Source organism: Bubalus bubalis, chromosome 12 (genome assembly GCF_019923935.1).
Source record: "Bubalus bubalis isolate 160015118507 breed Murrah chromosome 12, NDDB_SH_1, whole genome shotgun sequence".
Lineage (NCBI taxonomy): Eukaryota > Metazoa > Chordata > Mammalia > Artiodactyla > Bovidae > Bubalus > Bubalus bubalis.
This window is the reverse complement of record NC_059168.1, coordinates 46,729,710-46,753,003: the sequence shown is the minus strand read 5'-3', so window position 1 is coordinate 46,753,003 and position 23,294 is coordinate 46,729,710.

Below are 23,294 nucleotides of genomic sequence, written 5' to 3'. Positions count from 1 at the left end.
CGATACTGGATGCTTGGGTCTGGTGCACTGGGACGACCCAGAGGGATGGTATGGGGAGGGAGGAGGGAGGAGGGTTCAGGATGGGGAACACATGTATGCCTGTGGCAGATTCATTTCGATATATGGCAGAACCAATACAATATTGTAAAGTTTAAAAATAAAATAAAATAAAAAAATAAAAATATAAAAAAAATAAAAATGGGATCTATTTGAAGTATTCACATTCTATACAACTATCACTAGAACCAGGAGACAGGTGCACTTTTAGGAAATGAACATTCATGTGAACCCAAAGTATTTATTTATTGTTTGAATTTTTTGTTTTTATGACAATATACTACCAAGTTTCTAACCTCCTGATAAAGTGATCCTGATAAAAATATGACATAAATCTCCATGCTGTTGTTGCTGCTGTTAAGTCGCTTCAGTTGTGTCCAACTCTGTGCGATCCCATAGATGGCAGCCCCCCAGGCTCCTCTGTCCCTGGGATTCTTCAGGCAAGAACACTGGAGTGGGTTGCCATTTCCTTCTCCAATGCATGAAAGTGGAAAGTGAAAGTGAAGTCGCTCAGTTGTGTCCGCCTCTTCCCGACCCCATGGACTGTAGCCTACCAGGCTCCTCCATCCATGGGATTTTCCAGGCAGGAGTACTGGAGTGGGTTGCCATTTCCTTTTCCAAAATCTCCATGAATGTTGGACAATTTGGAAATCTAGCTACTGAAAAAGTTACCAATAAAGAAAATGTAAAGTGGAAAATTCATATTTGTATAATATCAGGGGAAAATGGAAAGTGTAAGAATTAGATGACTTGAAATAACAAAGTAAAAAACATTCCTTTCTTGTTGAGCCAATGTTTACCCAACATTTTGCTCTTATATTGTTTTCCAAAATTTCATGTGGACAGAAGCTCTGACTTGGGTCAAGTGCACCAACCCAGCTGGAAACCATAAATCCACCTGAGGTTTGAGGCCTCATAAGGTAACTTCCATGAGAGAGGAGAGTCCTGAAATCTGAGTCAGCTGGCAGGCTAGGGGTGGTGGGTCAGAAAATAGGAAGCTCCTACTTATTCAGACATTTTCTTTTTCTTTACTCAAGGCTGCTATGTGCATCTTTAATACTTGTCTGACTGCTGGAAGTTGGTCTCCATCTCCTCGGCCTCTGCTGGACCACCTTCAGGAGCAAGTGGTCTGGAGACTGCTCGGCTGAGTTAAGGTGACAGTGACTAGGTGACAGGACCTTGGGTCTCTGTCCAGGAACATCACTGATCCCTTGATGATGGAAGATCTCAATCCCTGGCCACACACTCATTTCCTGTGACATGTGCAGTGGCCGAGACACAACAGGGGCTTCCCAGGTGGCACTAGTGGTCAAGAATCCACCTGCCAATGCAGCAGACATAAGAGACATGGTTTCAATCCCTGGGTTGGGAGGATCTCCTGGAGGAGGGCATGGCAAACCACTCCAATATTATTGCCTGGAGAATCCCATGGACAGAGGAGCCTGGAAGGCTACAGTCCACAGGGTCGCACTGAGTTGGACATGACTGAAGCAACTTAGCAGCAGCATACACAACCCAGGAAACCAGGCAGACGTCCCTTCCTCCCCGTGATTCCATAAGGAACACACTGGGTTTTCTCTCTGGGTTCTTCTTGTCAGTCCTCCACAGCACCACCATTTTTAATCCCACTGAATAGAAGCCAAAGAGCAGTATTCTCAGCTGTGTGTGTCGACTCGATTCCATTCACGTTTCCATTCCTGCAGTCTCCCCACAGCCTAAAATTCTTAACTTTTGAGAAAAAGAACTTGGCATATTATTCTGTATCCTTCCAATGTTCCTTGGTGTAAATTCTATACCCTACCCCGTCTAGTTTATGTTATTAAAAAATTTTTGTTTTAACCCAGGTTAAGGAATTCAAATACTCATATTTTTTTCTCTGAAGGTTAATTGAGACAATTAATGTTAGCATTAGGATATTGTGCTTGCTATCACTTCAAAAAAATTTGAACATTCATAACTCGAAATTTTCACTAAATTTTCCCCACTAAGTCTGTCTGGGGACTCCTTGTAGAGACTGTGATCTGACACATGATGAAGAAATAGGAAGATATGTAGGAAAAAGAAGATTCAGAAAGTGCAGAAAGTGGAAAAAACTACTTTTTAATATTATGACATTTTATCTCCCTAAAAATCCTACCACCTATTCTGCTACAAATGTGCCTCATTGTCTCCCTGATATACTAACTGCGTTGATTCTACACATCAGTGTACACGAGGGGGAAAGCAGGATGACCTCTCACTCACCTCTCCCTCCTCAGGTCTGTTGGCTCAGAGGGCACTTAGACCCCCCATTGTCCTGCTGGTGCTGTCACTCAAGAACCCACATGGCCTTAATCCGTGCTGTCTGAAGTTGAGCAAAGACACTTCATCACCTTCCTGAGCCCTCAGACACATTCTGTTCCCCTGGTTCTCCAGCATCTTCCTCCTACACAGACTCAGAGACTCTGCCCGCCTGCTCACCACACAATCAACACATGTGAGCAGCTGGGCCACCAGGAGAAGGGGGTTTATGTTCGGGGCTGAATCACTGTGCGAGGAGTTTTTTCACTTTGGTGGCAATAATAAACTCCAGCATCCTCAGCCTCCACTCTGCTGGTTTTGAGGGTGAAATCTGTCCCTGACCCACTGCCGGTGAACCTGTCTCAGACTCCAGAGGCCTGGTTAGAAGCTGCATAGATCAGGAGCTGTGGAGACTGGCTGGGCTTCTGCACATACCAATGCAAAAAATTGTCTCCATATCTATATTGAATGCTCTGACTGGCTCAGCAGGAGATGGAGGCCGTCTCTCCAGGGATGCAGACAGGGAGTGTAGAGTCTGGGTCTGCATTATAGCCCCAATGCACCCTAAAATAAATAGAGAAAAGTACAATATTTCAGACAAATTTGAATAGGCATTTTCTGAATTTTTCTCTTGCTTATTTCAGGCTAAGTTATTTTTTTAATCCTGATTAATACCCAAAATTTCCAGTTTCAAAATAATCCAAGATTCACAATGTAAAAGGTCTCTAGCAGTCATGCACAGTTGCCCACACTTTGTATCTCACAGTATTTATCAGAGAACACCTTCTTACTTCCTCTGTATTTATCCTCATTCTCATGTTGATAAACATCACATGCCCTTTAGAGAGGGCAAGGCGTGCATCTAACATGGGGACAAACACACATGAAAAGCAGTGCTGGCCCAGAGCTCACCACTCTCTGCATCCTCCTTCTCATCCCCGCTCCATCCTCACCTGGGACCCAGAGTTGGAGGAGCTCCAGGAGCTGAGCAGGGAACCTCATGTTCAGAAGTGTGAACTCAGAGTCCTGGTAAGTCAGAGCAAGACCAGAGCTGAGCTTCTATCTCAGACTTGCAAGGGAAGGTCCTCCCTGGGGAACAACATGCAAATCCCCTGGTGGGGGCAGCAATGTGCACAGAGCCCAAGGGGGAGCAAAGAAAGAGAAAATGTTTGAAGAAACATTTGGAAGAAAGACCTTCAACTTCATTACAGATGAAATTCATGCTTTGCAAGGGTAAAAAGCACACAGTTAAATGTGTCCTTCCATTTTCCCTCCTGGTTCTATAGTTTCTTAGAACTTTTGAATTCATGTTATTGTAGGTCAGTTACTAAATGGTGTCTAACCATGCAACCCCATGAACTGCAGCAAGCTGGGCTTCCCTGTCCTTCACAATCTCCTGGAGCTTGCTTAGACTCATGTCTATTGGTCAATTATGCCATCCAACCATCTGTCAACTCCTTGTCCTCCTGCCCTCAATCTTTCCCAGCATCAGGTTCTTTCCCAGTGAGCTGGCTCTTTGCATCAAGTGGCCAAGGTACTAGAGCTTAAACTTCAGCACCAATCCTTGCAATGAATACTCAGGGTTGATTTCCCTTAAGATTGAGTGGTTTGCAGAATTGAAAGAGACACGTGTACCCCAATGTTCATCGCAGCACTGTTTATAATAGCCAGGACATGGAAGCAACCTAGATGTCCATCAGCAGATGAATGGATAAGAAAGCTGTGGCACATATACACAATGGAATAGTACTCAGCCATTAAAAAGATTACATATGAATCAGTTCTAATGAGGTGGATGAAACTGGAGCCTATTATACAGAGTGAAGTAAGCCAGAAAGAAAAACACCAATACAGTATACTAATGCATGTATATGGAATTTAGAAAGATGGTAATGATAACCCTGTATGTGAGACAGCAAAAGAGACACAGATGTATAAAACAGTCTTTTGGACTCTGTGGGAGAGGGCGAGGGGGGGATGATATGGAGAATGACATTGAAACATGTAATTATCATATGTGAAACCAATCGCCAGTCCAGGTTCAATGCATAGTACAGGATGCTCAGGGTTGGTGCACTGGGATGACCCAGAGGGATGGGATGGGGAGGGAGGTGGAAGGGGGGTTCAGGATGGAGAAAACAAGTACACCCATGGCAGATTCAAGTCAATGTATGGCAAAACCAATACAATACTGTAAAGTAAAATAAATAAATAAATAAACGGGGGAGGGGGGCGGGAGGATTGACTGGTTTGATCTCCTTGCTGTCCAAGGGACTCTCAAGAGTCTTCTCCAGAACCACAGTTCAAAAGCATGAATTCTTCGGCGCTCAGCCTTCTTTATGATCCAACTCTCATATTCGTGCATCATATTACACTTCTCTATAAGAATGCTGAGTTTCCCTCTCTATGTGCTAATTTTTGTTCTTGTTTAAATATTTGTTTAAAGACTCTGGATTTGTTCTTTTTCATTTTCATTGTGATATTAAAAAACATACAGGAAGAATAGGCAAATATGTTAAGCATACAACACATGAAGGTTTACATATATCACCATCTGGATAAAAATATAAAATACATCATACCCTACTCTTGCACTTTCAAAGCCACTAACTACTCCAACCAAGAACATGGGGATTCTGAGAGTTAGGGGAGAAGATGTCTACCTTCAGGGAAACCTGAGGTCATGGTAGTCTAGGACAGAAGCAAGAGCTGAGATGCATGGAGCAGAGGAAAGGCATGAGTATGATTCAAAGCCAGGAAATTCTAGAACGGATTTAGTTGAACAAACTTAGAAGCTGTGACTACATGATACTCACATGAAGTTCAAATTTCATCATAGTACTCTGTCTCTAATATGAGGATAATTTCCAGATTTTTAAGAGAATATACATCAGGATGATTAAGATTCTCTAGACTAGGATTTTCTGCCAGAGAACTGAGGGAAAGCCATTTTTCTCAGAATCACTGACCAGTCCCTCCCTGGGGCCCCAAACCTGTCTATGAGCAAGTGCCTGAGTCTGGCAGGTAAATCAGTGTGGGGAAGGTCTGTGCTCCACAGGCCTGGAGAGCAGATGGTTGGTGTTTCACAGTCAGTGATACTGAGAGCTGAGGGAGAGTCAGCATGGAGCCGTCTGTGAGCATTTCAGCCAGAGGTCCAGACCCTGGGGAGGTCATGACAGGGACTCCTGGGCTCTGAACCTGAGGATGTTCCCACCTCCTTCCAAGGCTCCCCACCATTTTGTCCTCCCCTAGTTTGTCCTCCACTGAGAGGAGCAGCTGCTCTGACCCCTGGGGGAAGCAGCTGCTCAGCTGAGCACAAGGGCTGAGCCCAAGGGGGAGGGGTGTGTTTAGGGCCATGACACGTGTGGTCCCAGTGAGGGTTCTGTGCACAGAAGTCACATGTAGGGACCCCACCCTGGTGAGTGTAAGTGTGAAATCCATCCCAGACCCACAGTCACTGAGCCAGGCTGGGACCCCAGGAGCCTGGGGACCCCCTGTGATCAGTGGTTGAGGAGAGTGTGTGGTTTGTGCCGGAAGCATGGCGGGCAGGTGTGTCCATTACTGTGGATGAGAAGAGATGGCCTTCAGGAGATGGCGACGCTCCCTCCATGGCCACAGGCCAGAGGAGGAGATGGAGTCAGCACAGCAGCCCCACGGGAAACTGGGAAAGGAAGGAACTCAGTGTGAGTGCAAACATGGAACAGGAGTTATGAAGGAAAAAAATGATGTTTTTTTTTTTCAGGTTTTTTTTTTTTACATGAATGTAGTTCTGTGTATACATTTTCTCTAGTTTTAAGTACCTATAACCTAAGCAATGACTAAAATATCCCTAGGATGTAGGTAAACCTAAAGACATGGGCATGATATAATTATAACCTGGTATGATATGAACGAAAAAGGCGATGGCACCCCACCCCAGTACTCTTGCCTAGAAAATCCCAAGGATGGAGGAGCCAGGTAGGCTGCAGTCCATGGTGTCGCGAAGAGTCGGACACAACTGAGTGAGTTCACTTTCACTTTTCATGTTTATGCTTTGGAGAAGGAAATGGCATCCCACTCCAGTGTTCTTGCCTGGAGAATCCCAGGGACGGGGGAGCCTAGTAGGCTGCTGTCTATGGGGTCTCACAGAGTCGGACATGACCGAAGCGACTTAGCAGCAGCAGCAGCATGATATGAACATTTTCCAGAGGGTATGCTGCTGACTAGACCCCAAACAACAAAGCACTGGAAGAAGCTCAGTCAAGTCTCTTGTTAATGTAGGTACTTAATTCTTCCTGGTCATTTTTAAAAGTTTCTGGTTCATGAAAATATTCTACATCCTCTCACATATATGATAAGCATATAATAAGTAATTCCCCTCATAGCTACGAATCCTCTGGCTCTGTCTTGATGTCCATTGTATTCCACCTGTGTTCATTGCCTTCTCTGAAACTGAGTATTTTTCCCTCTTGATAATGTATGCCTCCGTGTTTTAATAAAAGTGAGACTGTAATGTATACACTTTATGTTTATGTACATTAACATACACTTTTACCCTAAAAATGTTAAGGATGATTTTAGACCCTGGAATGATTCATGTCAGTCAGAAATGATTTACTTTGGAATCTGGCAAAATGCTAGCTGTTGATCACTTTCATCTAATCAGGGAGACATGAATTTGAGGCTGGTCCTCAGCCTGGTGATTCCTTGCTCTTGCTGGTTCATCTCTTCTCCCAGGTGTGGCCCTTCCCCCATTCTACCTGAAGGCTTTGTTCTAATCAGGATCCAACCTTCTCTGGTGCCCTTGGAGCCTTATTTTCATCTCTGACCAAGGATATTACTGAAAGCTGTGCTGGCTTTGAGGCCTCCACCATGTCTATTTTTTTCCTTAAAGATTTTTAGCTTTGAGGATTCCTTAGTGAGATGGCAAAAGTGTTTAAGTGTCATTAAAGAGGAATAGGGCTCACTTCCCTAGGCTTCACTGCTTCTCAACTTTTCAAGTACATTCTCTCTTTGTACTCCTTGTACATAGATAAAATTAATTATTAAGAATTTTCTTGAGTCTCCAGACAGCCCCCATATGTATATAATATGAGAGAAAGATTATCACTTACATAAGCAAATTCCAGGTGGAGTAAGGTGGGCACTAGCTGGAGCAGGCTGGGTTGAAAGAGGCAGAAGTTTGGGCTCTTAATAGGGTTGCGGAGGGACTTGGTAAAGTCACCTTGTGTGGACTTGGATTTGTGAGTTTTGAGTGTCCCTGTGGTTGTTGGACAGATATAGGGCAAAGTGGATGTGGGAGAAGAGGCTGAGAGGTGTCACTGATCCCATATTAACAATGGAGTCAGACTCCTTGTTATCTGGAGCCCCTCTGATGTCTATACAAAGACTCCGCTTACCATTGCCAATGCAGGAGATCAGGTTCAATCCCTTGGTCAGGAAGATCCTCTCAAGAAGGCAATGCCAACCTGCTCCAGTATTCTTGCCTTGATAGAATAGTGGGCTGTAGCCCTTCCTTTTCCCCCCAAAATTTATACACTTCTTGGTAGGTTATAGAAAATACGAAAGCCCACCACTTAACAAAGTTGGACTTACCAAAGATAAAGAGAATCTAAGGAGTGATTTGAAATTAAGATACTGCGCAAAAGACCGTATCTCTCTAAGTACAAGATGAAGCAAACTGACAATGGCAACAAGTATTTACTGAGTGAAAACCTGGAGAATTCCATGGACAGAGGACCCGGGCAGGCTACAGTCCATGGGATTGCAGAGCCATGACTGAGCGACTCACACTGCCGCTCACTTTTCATTTTCACTTACAAACTTTACCAGTCATATGATAACTATTTTGTATGTATTCATCTATTTAATTCTTATAACAAGTCTTAGCATTTTTATTGCTAAAGAAAAGAAAATCTTTTAATTTCCCTCATTACCGATCAATAAACCAAGGGGAAAGGGCTTTCCTGATCACATTAGTGGTAAAGAACCCTCCTGCCAATGGGGAGATATAAGAGATGTGGGTTCGATCCCTGGGTGGAGAAGATCCCCTGGAGAAGGAAATGGCAGCCTACTCCAGTATTCTTACCTGGGAAGTCCCATGGACAGAGGAGCGTGGCAGTCTACAGTCCGTGTTGTCACAAACAGTCAGATACAACTGAAGTGACTTAACATGCATGCAAACCAAGGGGAAAAGGTTACACAAATCTCCAAATATATACAATGATTTAATACAAGTCAAATTCTGAACAAGCATGCATGGTTCCAACCTTTTTGTCTCAGATGGGTGTAAATACCATTGTTATGTTCTTTTCCCTGAACTGTCCTCCATATCACACCAATGAGACAATGGTAACCTGGGTGAGAAGAAATCCCTGACCTTTCACTCAGCCCCCCTTTCATAGAACTGGCTGCTATAGGACACAGGACCCCTACAGTCCCTGCTGCTTCTGCCAGGACCAGGCTGTGCAGCTCATGGGGCCCTAACATGTGGTGCGTGAAGACACTCATGATCCAGAGCCCTCACTGCAAACTCTTCCCTGAGACTGCCACCTCTTATATAGACTCAGAGCATCCGCTGTCAGTTCCCCAGAGAAGCTGCACTTTGAGCAGCTGAGCCACCCAGGCAGGGAGGTTTGTGTTCAGGGCTGTATCACTGTGGGAGGTTCTTGTGTACCTTGAAAACAGTAATAGACTCCAGCATCCTCAGCCTGCACACTGCTGATTGTAAGTGTGAAATCTGTTTCTGACCCACTGCCAGTGAACCTGTCTGGGACCCCAGTGTTACGGTTGGAAACCTGATAGATCAGACCCTGTGGTGACTGGCCTGGTTTATGTTGAACCCAACGCAAATAGGTTTTTCCATCACTATATTTCAGACTCTGAGTAGACTTGCAGGAGATGGAGACCGTCTCTCCAGGGATGACAGATAGGGAGAGGGGACTCTGGGTCAGCACAACATCCCCACTGGATCCTAAAGAAAGGACAGAAATTTTCAAGTTACATACAAGTATTATGAGCTCTAATTATCATATCCAATTTCCTATTTATGTTAGCTAAAATACTACTTTGTTTTCCTCTCATTATCAATACTTTTCATCCATATAACAAAAATGTACAATCACGATAATGAACCTGACATCCATGAAGTGTAAAGAAGCCACTAAACATCCCCTACATCATCCCCACTTCCTCTGTCACAGTCCTGACCAGAGTACAGGTCCTTCTTCCTTCTGGAACTTTCCTCACTCTCTCAGATCTAAACATCCCACGTTCATCTGCACAATAAGCCATACACATCGAACACACAGACAGAACACATGTGGAGAGCTGAGATGCCCCCAGAACTGAGGTCCCCATCCTCCTCTCATGCCCACTCTGTCCTTACCTGGGACCCAGAGCAGGAGGAGCCCCAGGAGCTGAGCAGGGAACCTCATGTTCAGAAGTTTGAACTAAGGAGTCCTGATAAGTCAGAGCAAGATCAGAGCTGAGCTTTTATCTCAGACTTGTAAGGGAAGGTCCTCCTTGGGGAACCACATGCAAATCCCCTGGTGGGGGCAGCGGTGTAGACAGAGCCAGAGGAGGATGGGAGGGGTCAAGCTCAAGCAAAGCGAAGTAAAGCTCTTGTGTGTTTAGATGAATACCATTAGCTAAAGTTTATACTGCTTGGAACAGTGGGAAGAAGAATCTCACTGAGAAAGTGCATATTGACTGTCAGGAGACAGTGTACAAGGCCTGGGACTCTAAGAAAGCACTGAAGACCCTGACATGTAGACAGGTGTGTCCAGGGTCAGTGTTCGGAAGGGGACCAGCATCTTGCTTTTCTTCCCAGATGATCTAGATAACAGAACAGCTAGTACTGACCTTCAGAAATTTCTCCAAACAACAGTGTGGAGGTGAGCTGGTTCAAGATCTGTCCAATAACTGCAGGTCTCAGGTTACCTGTTTAAGAATGTTGAAATCAGGTGTTAGAACTGCTCTTTTCCTGGCACCTAGTGAATTAAATGTCAAAGACACTTAAGTCCAAAGAAATTGACAGGGGAAAAATCATATAGCTTGTGCAGAAAGTGATAGTTCAGTTCAAGATAAGGAAAAATGTGTAAGAATTTTATGTAAAATGAAATATCAAATGAAATATCAAAAACCCAGCTGCTTCAACCTAGTGCATATGCTCTCATGATTCTATCTGAGTCTGTCTTAGTCTCTGTTTCTGTCTCTCTCTGTCTTTCTGTCTGTCTCTCGATATATCTATATGTATATATGTTGCTGTTTAAATCCAAAATCAGACTAACCTAATCAAGACAAATGAACTAATACAATATCCTGCAAGATTCCATAATAATATTTGGTCTGTATATTCTCTGAGAAATACTGAAGAATAAAATTTTGATAACTGAGCAAAAATGATGCTTGCCTTTCAACTCTGAACTTTATGGTGATAATCTCATTTACTCAAAAAAAAAAAAAAACCACGGTGTAGAGGTAGATAAAGAATTTTATATGTTCCATAGTTCACCAAAGTGTAACTCACCGTTTTATTTATTTATACTTCTTTAAGTTTTTGCTTTCTTTGATCTTGTCTTTTAAAAAAAAAATTCTCCTGGGTTTTCTTCCTGCTTTCTGAAGCTACCAAGACAAATAGGGGTTTCTAGCAGGCGGCAGGCCACTGTTCTGAAAATTCCAGCCCTCTAATTAACAATATAGTGAACGAAATCAAAAGATAAGCATCTGAAAGAAAAGCAAACAAATACGAAACAAAGTGAAGAAGCTATTAGAAATATTAATGTTAGTTTTATATGAATCCTTTAGCATCTTATATGTATACCTGTGGCGGATTCGTTTTGATGTTTGGCAAAAGTAATACAGTGTTTCAGGTTTAAAAATAAAATAAAATAAAAGAATTGCTTTTATGTACTATTACTGGTTGAATTCTGTTCCCCTAAAAATTACAGTGACATTTTAGACTCTAGGATCTCTGAACATGACATTATTTAGAAAATAGCCAGTATTGATATCATTTGGTGATCATGGTGTGGTTATACTGTGCTACGGTGGGCCTTTAATATAAGTGGCCTTCTAAGGGAGGAGAAAGGACACAAAGACAGAGATTCAGAGAAGAGACCATGTGAAGACAGACGCGGTGACTGGACTTATGGTGCCAATGGTTAAGGAAAACCTGGGGCTCAAGGAAGGGAAGAAAGGTGAGGAGAGCCTTCACCTCCGAGGGTAGCTGCCCTGGCCTGGACAACACTTGGTTTCATTCCTCAGGGCTTCAGTCCTGACAGAATACCTTTCTGTTGTTTTAGCTCATCAATCTCTAGTACTTTCTTATAGAAGTCTTAAGAAACAAATAAATTCAGTCCTGAGAATGGAAACATAAATTGTGGGGAAAAGAATTAAAGTGAAAATTCTGTGGTGTTTTCTTTTATGACAAATCAAGTGTTCAGAAACTTCTTTTACAAAATATTTTTTAAGATGGATGAATTTCAGAGAGAATTTGTTTCTTTTGTGAAATTACTAGAAAACTTTTAAAGGTCTCTATTAATGCTTGTCTTATCTCATAGACAACTATCCTAAAATCTACAGAAAATGTAAAATCTTTTAGAAATTGATTCTCTGTCAGGAAAAAAGTCTTTAAAATATTCCTCTCCTACTTTAGACAGAAAGTATAAGATTTCTCATTCTAAAAAACACTCTCTGCCTCACATATGTTAGCAAACCAGGCTGAGGCCTGTAAACAAAACTAAATAGCAGCCCACACTAGTCACGTCACACCACCCAGCAACAAGGAGAGTTTGTCAGGGCTGAGTGTATAAGCTCTATGAGTTCCAGGTGAGGGGCCGGCCTCTGTGAGCCTCCAATCTTGACCGGAGTCAACTGGATGAGGAAGGCCTCAGGCAGGCAGGTTCATTGCACTTTTGACTCTGTTGTCAGATACGATTAGTTTCAGTTCCTCAAAACTAGAAGCCAGTGTGTGATATGCATGATCTTGGAGACTGTCCTGTTGGTGTCTGAGCTTGTTTTCCTGCTGTCATTTTCTGTGGAATGGAGACTGTAACATTGTGACACCCTCTGTGCGGGGTTTTGGCAGACCTGGCCACCCTCTCAGACAAGCCCATGCTGCCATGGGCAAGGTTAGAGACACACAGAGCCCTGTTCACCTCCTGGATCCAAGCCAGGATCCCTTATGCGAATAGGTGAGAGATTGTCATTGAGGAAGAGTTGAGAGCAGTCCACCCAGCAGAAGGCGCTCCCTGCTGCAGATGGGCTGGGCTAGATCCTGAACCCAAAGGCATCTGTGATGTCCAGGGAGCTGATCGCCTTTCAAACTTGAAAGCAAATTGCCACGCACAGTCTTTAGAAAAGCATTTTAGTTTCTAGGAAGCAAAGAAAAGTCTGTGTGAATGTATTTATCCTCTGACTGTTGCAGGAAGGGGGACCCCTTCCAGGGCCCAAAACTGGGCTCTTGTCTAACACTTGGAAATGAATTGTACGAGGAGACACATGTGCTGAGAAAGCAAGAGATTTTATTGGGAAAGGGCACCTGGGTGGAGAGCAGTAGGGTAAGGGAACCCAGGAGAACTGCTCTGCCGCGTGGCTCGCAGTCTTGGTTTTTATGGTAATGGGATATTTTCCGGGTGGTCTTTGGCCAATCATTCTAATTCAGAGTCTTTCCTGGTGGCCCATGCATCACTCAGCCAACATGGATGCTAGCGAGAGGGATTCTGGGAAGTGGATGGACACGGGGTGTCTCCTTTCGACCTTTCCCGAACTCTTCTGGTTGGTGGTGGCTTATTAGTTCTGTATTCCTTATCAGGATCTCCTGTCATAAAACAACTCATTGAAATGGTTACTATGGTGCCTGGCCATGGTGGGCGGTTTCAATCAGTGTGCTTCCTCTAACATGACTGTATGCTGCTGCTACTGCTAAGTCGCTTTGATCGTATCCGACTCTGTGGGACCCCATAGATGGCAGCCCACCAGGCTCCCACGTCCCTGGGATTCACCAGGCAAGAACACTGAAGTGGGTTGTCAATAAGCTTTCTCAAAACACAGGTGAAACAGGTTTGATGCCATGCCCATGTGTTTCGCATCATTAAGACCTTACTTTTCATAGTCATGATAGAATCTGTATCTAAATGTTTGACTCATTTTTGTTTCCTTTCTCTTAAAACAAGTAAAAAATTCTGTCGATCTACACAACTGATCAATAGGATGAGAGAGGAAATCATGTGCTGGAGATGGAGCCTTTGTCTGTAAAAGTTACACTCTGCGCTGTATCCCACTCACCCATAGACGAACTGGACAAAGTAAGACAATAATTTCATTGCATTGCCCGCCCAAGCTTTCTCTGCCATATAAGCTCTTCATGTCCTCTGGGATCTTCACTCAAAACTCACCCTTGTACTCAAAATATATTCTCCTACAAAAGCACAGATTCTCTGATTGTTTAATATTTTTCCACTGTCTACATGTGTTTTTTTCCTTTGACCTCTAAGAATGTGTAGTTCACTTGAGAAATGGGGAGTGGAGAACACTTGAAGATTTTAGGCAACAAATCACAGATTCTAGTCCCTTAAGTTTTAGTTGAAGCTGCCTTTGAATGTAAGTTTGTATGGTATACCAAGATTTCAAAGGAAATAATTTTCTCCAATTTTTCATCTGGATAAGCAGGTGTACCTGAAAAAAAGGAAACTATAAGCTGAGAATTCTCAAATTTAATGCTTTTTTTAAACCTATTCATAATTTCAGGAGTTTACAAATTCTAATGCAGAAGGGATATTCAAGATATTGTAGGGGAAAAAATCAAGTTAAATCACTTAAACTGATTATATAAAATCAACTGAATTCTCTGTAACTATTTCTTTTCATGTCCCATTAACTCAAATGAAAGGTTCTGCACAGGAAAGACACAAGGGATGAATAAAGTATTTTGTGGCCATTCCTCATCTTAAAATAAAAATACATTGCCTTCATGAGTAAGAGTGGTTTTTCTCTGCTGTGAAGTTCGTGTCTACCTAGTCACTTTGACCAAGACCAGGACTGAAGTTCAAATGCTCTCTGAAGCATTAGCTGACCCCATCTTTTGGTGCTTCCAGAAATTTGCATGATGGCCTCTTTAAAACAGTTACCAGACCAAGGCGAGAATAAGAATCAGATATTAAAAATAAGTACATAGGTTGAATATTAAATAGGATAACATTTGCACTCTCTGGAGAAGACAAGAAGGTATAAGATTAAGGAAGAACTATAGTCTGCGATAAATTGCTAGAAATTTCCTCGTGCAGATGTTACTCACATTTCATACCTTTATCCTAGTCAATCAGAAACATCATGATCCCACAGGTTGTCTCTCTGTTCTGGTATCCCAACAGCCTATGTGAATTATAAAACCAGTTATTAGAATGTATAGAAATCTATTATTTCAGATAATTCCCCCCAAATAATTTATTATTTTATAAGGAGGACAATTTATTTATTCTATTATAAAAATATACCAAATAATTGCTGGTTACAATCAAGCTAAACATACAAAACCTCTTTGTTTGAAACAGACAATAATGTTTCAAGATTCAGTCAAATCATTTGCCTTGGTATAAACTAAACTTCTGGGTTTCCCTAGTCACTCATTTAGTAAAGAAATCAGCTTCAATGCAGGAGATTCAGGATCTGCCCCGCGGTCAGGAAGATTGCGGAGGAAGGCATGGTAACCCACTCCAGTATTCTTGCCTGATTAATCCCACGGACAGAGTCTGGTGGGCTATAGTGCATAGGCTCACAAGAGTCAGACATGACTGATGTGACTGAGCATACATGCACAAGCTAAACTATTAGCGTTGGTCGCTATGTTGCAAAGAGTTGGACACAACTGAACAACTGAACTGAACTGAATAATATATTATAAAGTGTGAACTGCTAACAGGTATTTGCACTTGTTTTGCTATAAATTCACCTCACCTGTCCCCTGATATACTGACTGTATTGATTCTACACGTCACGGTACACAAGGGGAGAAGTAGGATGACCTCTCATTTGCCTCCCCTTCCTCAGGTCTATTTGCTCAGAGCACATTTAAACTGTCCCTTCTCCTCCTGGTGCTGTCACTCAAGTACCCACACGGGGCCTTAACCTATGTTGTCTGAAGTTGAGCAGAGAGACTTCATTACCTTCCTGAGCCCTCAGATAAGTTCTGTTCCCATGGTTCTCCAGCATCTTCCTCCTACACAGACTCAGAGTCTCATGCCCTCCATGAACACATGTGAGCAACTGGGCCACCAGGAGAGAGAGGTTTATATTTGGGGTTGTACCACTGTGGGAGGTGCTTGTAAACTCTGCTGGCAGTAGTAAACTCCAGCATCCTCAGCCTCCACCCTGCTGATTATGAGGATGAAATCTGTTCCCCACCCACTGCTTGTGAACCTGTCTGGGACCCAAGACTCCCAGTTAGAAGCCCTATAAATCAGGAGCTGTGGAGACTGGCTGGACTTCTGCACATACCAGTGCAAAAAATTGTCTCCATATCTATTTTGAATGCTCTGACTGGCTCTGCAGGAGATGGAGGCCGTCTCTCCAGGGATGACAGGGAGCGTAGAGTTGGTTCTGCATAATAGCCCCAATGGATCCTCAAATAAATAGAGAAAAGCACAATATTTCAGACAAATTTGAAGAGGCATCTTCTGAATTTTTCTCTTGCTTATTTCAGGCTAAGTTATTTTTTAATCCTGATTAATACTCAAAATTTCCAGTTTCAAAATAATCCAAGATTCACAATGTAAAAGGTCTCTAGGAGTCATACACATTTGCCCGCACTTTGTATCTCACAGTATTTAACAGGGAACACCTACTTACTTCCTCTGGATTTATCCTCATTCTCATATCGCTAAACATCACATGCCCTTTACAGAGGATAAGGTGTACATCTAACATGGGGACAAAGACACATGAAAAGCAGTGCTGCCCCAGAGCTCAACAGTCTCTGCATCCTCCTTCTCATCCCTTCTCCATCCTCACCTGGGGCCCAGAGCAGGAGGAGCCCAGGAGTTGACAGGGAACCTCATGTTCAGAAGTGTGAACTGAGGAGTCCTGGTAAGTCAGAGCAAGACCAGAGCTGACCTTCTATCTCAGACTTGTAAGGGAAGGTCTTCCCTGGGGAACAACATGCAAATCCCCTGGTGGGGGCAGCGATGTGCACAGAGCCCAAGGGGGAGCAAAGGAAGAGAAAAGGTTTCTGTGTGGAAGAAAGACCTTCAACTTCATTACAGATGAAATTCATGCTTTGCAAGGGCAAATAGCACAGTTAAATGTGTCCTTCCATTTTCCCTCCCGGTTCTCTAGTTTCTTAGAACTTTTGAATTCATGTTATTGTAGGTCAGTTACTAAATGGTGTCTGACTCTGCAACCCCATGAACTGCAGCAAGCTGGGCTTCCCTGTCCTTCACAATCTCTTTGATCTGGCTTAGACTCATGTACATTGGGTCAATGATGCCATCCAACCATCTGTCGACTCCGTGTCCTCCTGCCCTCAATCTTTCCCAGCATCAGCTTCTTTCCCAATGAGCTAGCTCTTTGCATCAGGTGGCCAAGGTAGTAGAGCTTAAACTTCAGCACCAATCCTTCCAATGAATACTCAGAGTTGATTTCCCTTAAGATTGACTGGTTTGCAGAATTGAAAGAAACATGTGCACCCCAGTGTTCATTGCAGCACTGTTTATAATATCCAGGACATGGAAGCAACCTAGATGTCCATCAGCAGATGAATGGATAAGAAAGCTGTGGTACATATACACAATGGAATAGTACTCAGCCATTAAAAAGAATACATTTGAATCAATTCTAATGAGGTAGATGAAACGGGAGCCTATTATACACTGAAGTAAGCCAGAAAGAAAAACACCAATACAGTATACTAATGCATATATATGGAATTTAGAAAGATGGTAATGATAACCCTGTATGTGAGACAGTAAAAGAGACACAGATGTATAGAACAGTCTTTTGGACTCTGTGGGAGAGGGCAAGGGAGGGATGATATGGGAGAATGGCATTGAAACATGTAATTATCATATGTGAAATGAATCGCCAGTCCAGGTTCAATGCATGATAGAGGATGCTCAGTGCTGGTGCACTGGGATGACCCAGAGGGATGGGATGGGGAGGGAGGTGGAAGGGGCATTCAGGATGGAGAAAACATGTACACCGATGGCAGGTTAAAGTCAATGTATGGCAAAACCAATACAATATTGTAAAGTAAAATAAATAAATAAATAATTAGAGGGGGGGAAAAAAAAGATTGACTGGTTTGATCTCCTTGCTGTCCAAGGGACTCTCAAGAGTCTTCTCCAGAACCACAGTTCAAAAGCATGCATTCTTCGGCACTCAGCCTTCTTTATGATCCAACTCTCATATTCGTGCATCATATTGCACTTCTCTTTAAGAATGCTGAGTTTCCCTCTCTATGTGCTAATTTTTGTTCTTGTTTAAATATTTGTTTAAAGACTCTGGATTTGTTCTTTTTCATTTTCATTGTGATATTAAAAAACATACAGGAAGAACAGGCAAATATGTTAAGGATACAGCACATGAAGGTTTACATATATCACCATCTGGATAGAAATATAAAATACGTCATACCCTACAGATGCCTGACTCTTGCACTTTGAAAACCACTAACTACTCCAACCAAGAACACGGGCATTCTGAGAGTTAGGGGAGAAGATGTCTACCTTCAGGGAAACCTGAGGTCATGGTAGTCTAGGACAGAAGCAGGAGCTGAGATTCATGGAGCAGAGGAAAGGCATGAGTATGATTCAAGGCCAGGAAAATCTAGAACAGATTTAGTTGAACAAACTTAGAAGCTGTGACTATATGGTACTCACATGAAGTTCAAATTTCATCATACTATTCTGTCTCTAATATGAGGATAATTTCCAGATTTTTAAGAGAATATACATCAGGATGATTAAGATTCTCTAGACTAGGATTTTCTGCCAGAGAGACTGAGGGGAAGCCAGTTTTCTCAGACTCACTGACCAGTCCCTCCCTGGGGCCCCAACTCTGTCTATGAGCAAGTGTCTGAGTCTGGCAGGTAAATCAGTGTGGGGAAGGTCTGTGCTCCACAGGCCTGGAGAGCAGGTTGTGGGTCCTTCACAGTCAGTGATGCTGAGAGCTGAGGGTGAGTCAGCATGGAGCCGTCTGTGAGCATCTCAGCCAGCGGTCCAGACCGTGGGGAGGTGATAACAGGGGCTCCTGGGCTCTGGACCTGAGGATGTTCCCACCTCCTTCCAGGGTTCCCCACCATTTTGTCCTCCCCTAGTTTGTCCTCCACTGAGAGGAGCAGCTGCCCTGACCCCGATTCCCTGGGGGAAGCAGCTGCTTAGCTGAGCACAAGGGCTGAGCCCACAGGGGAAGGGTGTGTTTAGGGCCATGACACGTGTGGTCCCAGTGAGGGTTCTGTGCATAGAAGTCACATGTAGGGACCCCACCCTGGTGAGTGTAAGTGTGAAATCCATCCAGACCCACAGTCACTGAGCCAGGCTGGGACCCCAGGAGCCTGGGGACTCCCTGTGATCAGTGGTTGAGGAGAGTGTGTGGTTTGTGCCGGAAGCATGGCGGGCAGGTGTGTCCATTCCTGTGGATGAGAAGAGATGGCCTTCAGGAGATGGCGACGCTCCCTCCATGGCCACAGGCCAGAGGAGGAGATGGAGTCAGCACAGCAGCCCCACGGGAAACTGGGAAAGGAAGGCACTCAGTGTGAGTGCAAACATGGAACAGGAGTTATGAAGGAAAAAAATGATGTTGCTTATTCAGGTTTTTTTTTTTTACATGAATGTAGTTCTGTGTATAAATTTTCTCTAGTTTTAAGTACCTATAACCTAATCAATGACTAAAATATCCCTAGGATGTAGATAAACCTAAGGACATGGGCATGATGTAATTATAAGCTGGCATGATGTGAACATTTTGCAGAGTGTATACTGCTGACTGGACCCCAAACAACAAAGCACTGGAAGAAGCTCAGGCAGGTCTCTTGTTAATGTAGGTACTTAATTCTTCCTGGTCATTTTTAAAAGTTTCTGGTTTCATGAAAATATTCTACATCCTCTCACATATATGATAAGCATATAATAAGTAATTCCCCTCATAGCTACGAATCCTCTGGCTCTGTCTTGATGTCCATTATATTCCACCTGTGTTCATTGCCTTCTCTGAAACTGAGTATTTTCCCCTCTTGATAATGTATGCCTCCGTGTTTTAATAAAAGTGAGACTGTAATGTACACACTTAATGTTTATGTAGATTAACATACATATTTACTCTAAAAATGTTCAGTTCAGTTCAGTTCAGTCTCTCAGTCGTGTCTGACTCTTTGCGACCCCATAAATTGCAGCACACCAGGCCTCCCTGTCCATCACCAACCCCCGGAGTTAACCCAGACTCATGTCCATAGAGTCAGTGATGCCATCCAGCCATCTCATCCTCTGTCGTCCCCTTCTCCTCCTGCCCCCAATCCCTCCCAGAATCAGAGTCTTTTCCAATGAGTCAATCTTCCCATGAGGTGGCCAAAGTACTGGAGTTTCAGCTTTAGCATCATTCCTTCCAAAGAAATCCCAGGGCTGATCTCCTTCAGAATGGACTGGTTGGATCTCCTTGCAGTCCAAGGGACTCTCAAGAGTCTTCTCCAACACCACAGTTCAAAAGCATCAATTCTTCGGCGCTCAGCCTTCTTCACAGTCCAACTCTCACATCCATACATGACCACTGGAAATACCATAGCCTTGACAGACGGACCTTTGTTGGCAAAGTAATGTCTCTGCTTTTGAATATGCTATCTAGGTTGGTCATAACTTTCCTTCCAAGGAGTAAGCGTCTTTTAATTTCATGGCCGCAGTCACCATCTGCAGTGATTTTGGAGTCCCCCAAAATAAAGTCTGACACTGTTTCCACTGTTTCCCCATGTATTTGCCATGAAGAGATGGGACCGGATGCCATGATCTTCATTTTCTGAATGTTGAGCTTTAAAACAACTTTTTCACTCTCCACTTTCACTTTCATCAAGAGGCTTTAGTTCCTCTTCACTTTCTGCCATAAGGGTGGTGTCATCTGCATATCTGAGGTTATTGATATTTCTCCTGGCAATCTTGATTCCAGCTTGTGTTTCTTCCAGTCCAGCGTTTCTCATGATGTACTCTGCATAGAAGTTAAATAAGCAGGGTGACATTATACAGTCTTGATGTACTCCTTTTCCTATTTGGAACCAGTCTGTTGTTCCATGTCCAGTTCGAACTGTTGCTTCCTGACCTGCATACAGATTTCTCAAGAGGCAGGTCAGGTGGTCTGGTATTCCCATCTCTTTCAGAATTTTCCACAGTTGATTGTGATCCACACAGTCAAAGGCTTTGGCATAGTCAATAAAGCAGAAATAGATGTTTTTTCGGGAACTCTCTTGCTTTTTCCATGATCCAGCGGATTTTGGCAATTTGATCTCTGGTTCCTCTGCCTTTTCTAAAACCAGCTTGAACATCAGGAAGTTCATGGTTCACATATTGCTGAAGCCTGGCTTGGAGAATTTTGAGCATTACTTTACTAGCATGTGAGATGAGTGCAATTGTGCAGTAGTTTTAGCATTCTTTGGCATTGCCTTTCTTTGGGATTGGAATGAAAACTGAGCTTTTCCAGTTCTGTGACCACTGCTGAGTTTTCCAAATTTGCTGGCATATTGAGTGCAGCACTTTCACAGCATCATCTTTCAGGATTTGAAATAGCTCAACTGGAATTCCATCACCTCCACTAGCTTTGTTCATAGTGATGCTTTCTAAGGCCCACTTGACTTCACATTCCAGGATGTCTGGCTCTAGGTGAGTGATCACACCATCGTGATTATCTTGGTCGTGAAGATCATTTTTGTACAGTTCTTCTGTGTATTCTTGCCACCTCTTCTTAATATCTTCTGCTTCTGTTAGGTCCATAAAAATGTTAGAGACGATTTTGACCCTGGAATGATTCATGTCAGTTAGAATTGATTTACTTTTGAATGGCAAAATGCTAGCTGTTGATCACTTTCATCCAATCAGGGAGACATGAATTTGAGGCTGGTCCTCAACCTGGTGATTTCTTGCTCTTCCTGGTTCATCTCCTCTCCCAGGTGTGGCCCTTCCCCCATTCTACCTGAAGGCTTTGTTCTAATCAGGATTCAACCTTCTCTGGTGCCCTTGGAGCCTTATTTTTATCTCTGACCAAGGGTATTACTGAAAGCTGTGCTTGGCTTTGAGGCCTCCACCATCTCTTTTTTTTTTCTTTCCTTAAAAATTTTAAGCTTTGAGGATTCCTTAGTGAGATGGCAAAAGTGCTTAAGTGTCATTAAAGAGGAATAGGGCTCACTTCCCTAGGCTTCACTGCTGCTGCTGCTGCTGCTAAGCTGTTTCAATTGTGTCTGACTCTGTGTGACCCCATAGACAGCAGCCTATAAGACTTCCCCGCCCCTGGGATTCTCCAGGCAGGAACGAACACTGGAGTGGGTCGCCATTTCCTTCTCTGGGCTTCACTACTCTCAACTTTTCAAGTACGTTCTCTCTTTGTACTCCCTGTACATGAGATAGAATTAATTATTAAGAATTTTCTTGAGTCTCGAGACAGCCCACATACCTATATAATTTGAGAGAAAGATTATCACTTACATAAGCAAATTCCAGGTGGAGTAAGGTGGGGACTAGCTGGAGCAGGCTGGGTTGAAAGAGGCAGAAGTTTGGGCTTTTAATAGGGTTACAGAGGGACTTGATAAATTCACCTTGTGTGGACTTGGATTTGTGAGTTTTGAGTGTCCCTGTGGTTGTTGGACAGATATAGGGCAAAGTGGATGTTGGAGAACAGGCTGAGAGGTGTGGCTGATCCCATTTTAAAAATGGAATCAGACTCCTTGCTATCTGGAGCCCCTCTGATGTCTATATAAAGACTCCGCTTGCCATTGCCAATGCAGGAGATCAGGTTCAATCCCTTGGTCAGGAAGATACTCTCAAGTTGGAAATGGCAACCTGCTCCAGTATTCTTGCCTTGGAAAGAATGGTGGGCTATAGCTCTTCCTTTTCCCCCCAAAATTTATACACTTCTTGGTAGGTTATAGAAAATACGAAAGTCCACCACTTAACAAAGTTGGAGTTACCAAAGATAAAGAGAATCTAAGGAATGATTTGAAATTAAGATACTGTGCAAAAGACCATATCTCTCTAAGTACAAGATGAAGCAAACTGACAATGGCAACAAGTGTTTACTGAGTGAAAACCTGGAGAATTCCATGGACAGAGGACCCGGGCAGGCTACAGTCCATGGGATTGCAAAGCCATGACTGAGCAACTCACACTGCCGCTCACCTTTCATTTTCACTTACAAACTTTACCAGTCATATGATAACTATTTTGTATGTATTCATCTATTTAATTCTTATAACAAGTTTTAGCATTTTTATTGCTAAAGAAAAGAAAATCTTTTAATTTCCTTCATTACCGATCAATAAACCAAGGGGAAAGGGCTTTCCTGATCACATTAGTGGTAAAGAACCCTCCTGCCAATGGGGAGATATAAGAGATGTGGGTTCGATCCCTGGGTGGAGAAGATCCCCTGGAGAAGGAAATGGCAACCTACTAAAGTATTCTTGCCTGGGAAGTCCCGTGGACAGAGGAGCGTGGCAGTCTATAGTCCATGGTGTCGCAAGCAGTCAGATACAACTGAAGTGACTTATCATGCATGCAAACCAAGGGGAAAAGGTTCAATAAATCTCCAAATATATACAACTATTAAATACAAGTCAAATTCTGAAGAAGAATGCATGGTTCCATCCTTTTTGTCTCAGATGGGAGTAAATACCATTGTTATGATTCTTTCCCTGAGCTTTTCTCCATATCACCCCAATGAGACAATGGTAACCTGGGTGAGAAGAAATCCCTGACCTTTCACTCAGCCCCCCTTTCACAGAACTGGCTGCTATA